The sequence below is a fragment of the Octopus bimaculoides genome, chromosome 1, assembly GCF_001194135.2.
Source record: "Octopus bimaculoides isolate UCB-OBI-ISO-001 chromosome 1, ASM119413v2, whole genome shotgun sequence".
In the NCBI taxonomy this organism is placed as follows: domain Eukaryota; kingdom Metazoa; phylum Mollusca; class Cephalopoda; order Octopoda; family Octopodidae; genus Octopus; species Octopus bimaculoides.
This window is the reverse complement of record NC_068981.1, coordinates 155176527-155183098: the sequence shown is the minus strand read 5'-3', so window position 1 is coordinate 155183098 and position 6572 is coordinate 155176527. Positions and strand designations below refer to the sequence as shown.

Here is a 6572-nt window from a genome sequence, read left to right as displayed (position 1 = left end):
TATATATATATATATATATATATATATATATATATATATATAACTTACATGAGATAGTGAGTGTCACACAGTAAAATTAAAAACTGTTACCTGGTGAGCACATCAGTAAGCTAGTATGTGTATACACATACACACTTGAACCTGTTGCAAGCCTACTGGTTCATTTGACCAGAGCTTATTCCACTTTCTGGGATATGGAAGCAACTGAGGGTTCAAGCTCTTCTCCTGCATGGAATGCCAACACCTTGCAAAGGTAAGCCCACAGCTACTAATGGTTGACATTTCAGTTAAGTAGAATGAAGTAACATAAAATAAGTGCCTTGCTCATGGACATAAACACACAACCTAGTGTGGAAGTCAGGCACCCAATCTGTAACCAAAGGAGGCTTGTAACGATATCTGGTCTGTTTTGTTGTTTTGATAGACTGGAGAATTATTGCTTTGCTTGGAAATGGGTGAGGGTTGGTGACAGGAATGGCAACAGGCCATAGAAAACTTGCTTCAACAAATCCCCTCTGATTCATGCAAGCATGGAAAAGTGGCTTGAAGTATGATTTTGTATGTGTGTATTTTGTGCGTGCGTGCGTGCGTGCGTGCGTGTGTGTGTTCAATGGTTCGGCTCAGTCACTTCCTTCAGTTACACTCCCTTCCTCAGCTTAGAGGTCTTTTGTCTTGCAAGCTAGTTGGCAACCCTCTCAAGTGCTGGGGCTGCATAAAAAGCCCCCAGTATGCTCTGTAAAATGGTTGGCATTAGGAAGGGCGTCCTGCCATGGAAACCATGCCAGAACAGACAAATGGAGCCTAGTTGAACCCTCTTCTTTTCCAGCATGGAAAACAGACATTAAATGATGATTTTCCTTATTAGCATGGGTTAGACGAATGCATATTATTGAGACTTTCTTTTACAGTTAGATATTCTCCCTGTTGATAACTTTTAAGCATGTGAGTGTTGATTCTGCTCACCTTTGAAAGTGCATAGCTAGTTGACTATTTGACAAAGAGATTGTGAACAAACATCAATATCTATAGCTCAGTGTTTTTTCATGTGATATGCAGTGTAAACAGACACACACACACACACACACACACACACACACACACACACACACACACACACACACACACACACACACACACACACACACACACACACACACACACACACACACACACACACACACACACACACACGCACGCACAGAGAGAGGGAGAGAGAAATTTCCACCAAATTCACTCACTAGTCATTGATCGGGTTTAGCTATAGTAGAGGACACTTGCCGAAAGGGCCATGTAGTAGGACTGAAATCTAAACCACATGTTTGTGAAGTGAACTTCTTAGTCATACGTATTAATAACAGGCTTCTGTACAGTTTTTGTCTATCAAATTACACTCACACAGTATTAGTGGGACCAAACCTAAAACAATATGGTTGTGAAGTAAACTTCTTAGCCACACAGCTATGCTTGCACCTCAAATAAGTTTATTATATCTGAGTGTGTGTACCTTATAGAATTTGAAATGTACTTAGACATCATCATTTAATGTCTGTTGTCCATGCTGGCATGGGTTGGATGGTTTGACCAGAGCTGGGAAGCTGCACCACACTCCAGTCTGATTTGGCATGGTTTCTATGGCTGGATGTTCTTCTTAATGCCAACCATTTTACAGTGTGTATTAGATTCTTTTACGTGGCACTGCTCAGTAGACATTAAAAACAATGTGAAATAGAATCTTTAATCCAGTATGTATTAAGACTCAATGCTGGAGTAATTCCCATCACTCATACAATGTTTTTTTTCTTTATCCCACTATGCTTCACATTTTGATTAAATCCATGCTACAAAGCTTGAAATCAATTTCCCAAATATACTTGTTCAAACAAACATTTGAACAAGTATATCTTGGAAATTGATTTCGTAATTATCATTTAGCACTTTGTAGGATTTAAAAACCAAGAAATATCAGCTGTCAAGTTGTCTATCAGTCTATTTACATTCAATTCAAGCTTTTTTTGGTTATCTTTCTCTATTTCTATGTTGCAAACATCAAAAATATTAATGCCCGAGTAATCTATTGAAGTTTAAATGTAAGAAGCAGTTTCATACATCTGTATGAATTCAGAAATGAAATTATTTTCATATTTTTTTTACTAAATGTTTGAAATTGTGTACAATATCTGAGTGTTTTTGAGTTGAAAGAATTCTAAGCTGAAGAACCATCTTTACATTTGATTTAACCTGGGTCTACGAATCTCTTGAATCGTCTTCAACATGGCATAGAGAACCACTTTTCATTTGAAAAGGAACACTATGAGCTGGTTATTATTGAATAGTTAGGTGTTAGAGAATTTGAAGGGTCTTTTGGAAAGAGAGTTGGATATTTAACCAGCTGCTCTCTGCAACAGTTCTGAATTAAATATGGTACTGAAGTGGTTAAATTTCTGGGCTATCTAAAGATCATAGATTCAAGCACTGCCACATTGTTTTAACTATTGCATTGAATTGTGAGGATGAAAAGTAGGTAACAAGAACACAATCTTATAAATAAGGTCATATGAATGTTTCTTTTTACTTGTTGAACATTCATGACTGAAAATGTGAGTGTAACATGATGCTAAACATAAGCATTTCATTTTTTAAACTTTAAATTTGAAATTGTTTTTGCTGCCCTAATTTACAAGGTCAAACTATGCGTTAACCCTCAAAGTCCAGCAGTGCTTTCCCTATTTAATCTAGTCCTGTTAGAAACTAAGGATTTTGATGAAATGTAATTAGTCCAGGATATAAACCATAAAAATATAGCCATTTTCATGAATTTAAATGAAATTTCCCAGTGCGATATAATTGTTGATGTACATTGTAAATGAGGTTTTTACTCTGGTAATTTTCACTGGCTGAGATAGATTGAAAGCAGGTAAGTTGATTACAATCGTTTCCACATATATTTATAAGATATTGATTTCTGGGCATTGGTTTCCTGCCACCAGTACTTTTCATGTGGCATCTTGGTTTTAGCATATCAGTTGTTTTAGTGGGCGGCTCTTCTTGAGTATAGCAATGCACCACATATCTTGGTCCTTCATAAGGCTCATCTTTCTTGCTGAGTTAATCTAGTTTGTTTTCTCACATGATTATTTTTAGTTAACTTTTTAATGTTTGTTGCATTACACATGTTAATAACTTAGCGGTTGTTTGTCATGCAAGTGGCATTTGAGTAATTTTCCTCAGTGATTTAATTTCTTAAGTATGTTCTGATCTGTCCATTGGAACCTCATGATGAAACTTTGAGTATTTTAACTTAGTTGAATTGAATTCAAGACAGCTGTATCCTTTATTCTTCTCTCAAAATATGATCTTGTATCCACTTCATAAATCCAAATACAATGAGGCACAGGTGTGGCTGTATAGTAAGAAGTTTGCTTCACAACCATATGGTTCTAGGTTCAAATCCACTGTGTGGTACAAGGGCTCATGTCTTATATAACCCAAGATTGATCAGAACCTTGTGAATAGATTCAGTAAATAGAAACTGATAGAAGACTATTGTATGTATATATATATATATATATATATACATGTGTGTGTGTATGTCTTTGTTTTGATGTGTGATAGTTGTAAATGATTGTCACTGCCACACAAACAGTATTGTTCATTTCCATTATTCTGCAGAAACATGTCTGGTCATGGGAAAATATTACCTTGCTTTGAAGCAGGTGACAGTTGGTGACAGGACAGGTATCCATCTCTAGAAAATTTGCCTTAAACTCTGTCCATGTCATAGATTTTTACACCAAAAATGGATGCAGAAAGTTATTTAGCTTGCCCTGGATTTGGCATTTCTACATGCAAACAACCCACCAAATGATTAAACATGTAAAGTGGGATAGTCATGTTACTCCTCAGTCTATATGAATATTGATGCTGTAAATAAATATGGTGATGTCACACAAAAACAATTGCTTAAGCTGAGTTTGATTCTGCTATAAATCAAATGTCTCTGATGCTCAGTCTCACAAACCTTCAACGTAGGAGGTTCTGTATTGGCTGACTCTAATTCTAATGCTTATTAGCTGCTTCATAAATTTAAAAGTAGCTGTTAATCTGTTTTGGGCATAGATCACAGAAACCTAATTGCTGTGATGTCTTTGGTTTCAGGTCTTTGCTTGACTGTTGTTTGTCAGGGATTATTTCAGTAAAAAGTTAGTTTTATTTTTATTTTATTACAACTGTAAACTGCTTTGTGAATAATATTTAGGAAAAGCAATATGTGATCTTGTGTGTGGGTCAGAAGCTGAAATATGCACAAAGGGTGTGACGTACCTACTACTGTGAGCTCAACCTTCTTCCTTATATCACTCATGTATGTGTGTGTGTGTTTATATATATATATATATATATATATATATATATATATTACAATTTACTTGTCGATAGTTTTACTGGTGTGAAAAACATGTTGAATTAGATGTTTTGAGTGTAGTAGCATGCAACTAAGTATATGGCTGGATTGGCTCCATACAGATTTTTCTTACCCAGTGACCTTTTCATCTCAGTAACATTTGTCTATTTTGTTTTTATTTCTTAATGTAGGATAAATCTCTTGACTCTTTTAAGATAACTAAAGCCACTTAACCTAACATGTCTCATTAAATAAGGTCTATTAACTGATAGTTTAGTATTGGGAGATAAGTTATAGCAGCCTGCTTTGAATAAGCCTTTTATTTTCAAGTGATTCTTTTTTCAAGAGCTCTTCTTGATCAGTAAAAATCACATTTAGCTTGCGCTCTCTTAATCAGTACTAAGAAACAAATTATATATATATATATATATATCAATGTTAAATGGTAGCAGTCAATGGAGGTGATTACTGAAATGTCAGGGAAATCAACATAAAAATTGAATTGATTTGAATAGCTTGTCTAAAGCAGTGTGTTGATTGATGTGTACATTATGTGATTCTTCCTGTTGTAACTGTTAATAAGAATGAGTTGTTCTATTGTTCCATAACTGATTGTGGGAAGGTGCTTTAGTTTGCAAGGTATGAACAGATTAATTGTATTCTGCTGGTGTATCCTCTTCTACACCATATGTTTGGGTTGTGTATCAATATAATAAAATGGAATGAATTTTCAAATAGCTAGAAAATAGTCATATTTATTTACTCCTTGCACAAATATGAAAATAGCTGAAACAACTGTTGGTATATGAACAAAGACTTTTTATCATTGAACAGCTAATCAGTATAAATTGCATTTGTTATTTGTATGAGGAAGCATTTTTTTGAAGATATTAAATATGCTAAAATTATTGCAAAGGAAATTGTTTACAATTATTGTAATGAGGTTGATTTTCAGATGAAATTCTTCTTTTTGTTAGATAGCTTTGATGTGGAGTCAACTAAATTCTTACTGTACAAAAACACAAAAAGCTATTCACTGCAGTTTTGACTGAGCTAGTAGTTAAAGTAGGTTACTAAAATGAATGCAATGTGAATGAGATGGGGCTATTTCCAAGGTAGTGGGAAATTAAATGACTGATTAGTTTGGTTAGTAGTTAATCAGCAATATCCTTTTTGGGAATTATATCAAATGGCAAAGAGAATATTTAATTTTGGCATGTAAAACAATCCATTAGTTTTTATTTTATTTTACATTTTTTTTGTAACATTTAAAAAAAAAAACTGTTTTTCAGTTTCTAGATTAAGCTTTTAGAAATGTAATGACTTGGTAGTATGATGTTGCAATATAATAGTCAATGTAAATTTTGTTTTGCACTTGGAAGTTTTTTTTTGTTTTTTTTTTTTTTGCTGTTAATTTTACATTAAAAAAATTTTTTCCCCAGATTTCAATTATGTAAAGGGAATTTTGATAGATAGTTTTAATATATGAAAGTTAACTTTGGAGATCCCCACTTTTCCTGCTTGGGCTTTTTTTTTAGATTATCCTCAAACATCTCTATATTCCAGTATGGAAAATGGAATGTGTATAAACAAATTTCTGTGTTCTTCTTCGGTAGATAGTATAGTACTCAATGTACATAGCCTATTTTATATGATATATCACTAGTGGTAAGCTGTTTTAATTTCCATTCTAGTCTGGAACTAATTAAAAACCAACTGAGATTGTGTATAGACTAGTAATCTAAATTGTCTCCAGTTTCTCTACAGTATCAGGGAATTGTAAATTTGTCTTTATTTTCTATGTATTGTTTTGCAAAATATCTAGTGGAAATATTTTTTATCCTGAGCATTGAGGCTTCTCAATATTGATCATAATTAAAGGTTGCCAGTAAGAATATTTTTTAACAATCTAATTTTGATACAATTGTCAGCAGATGATCTAATGTGTAACATTTGTCAGTTTAATCATTTTACCTGCATTAGTATTATTAATGAGTAGCAGCAGATTAATTCATAGAACTGATATCTTTTTATTCAATTTTGGAACAACTTTATTTATATAGCTAATGTTCCTTGGAAAGATTGAAATGTCATATGATTTGTCTCTCAAAAGTATTTTATTTGATGTTTTTCTCAACAAGTGAGTTAATTTTGTGTGTATATGTATATATAT

The 6572-nt window shown here is 33.4% G+C and overlaps 1 protein-coding gene across 10 annotated transcripts in view; it reads left to right on the top strand.

Moving 5' to 3' along the window:
• The window catches only part of LOC106868437 (retinoic acid receptor RXR), a 540681-nt gene that overhangs the window by 438253 nt on the left and 95856 nt on the right, over positions 1-6572 (top strand). The window lies entirely within an intron of this gene.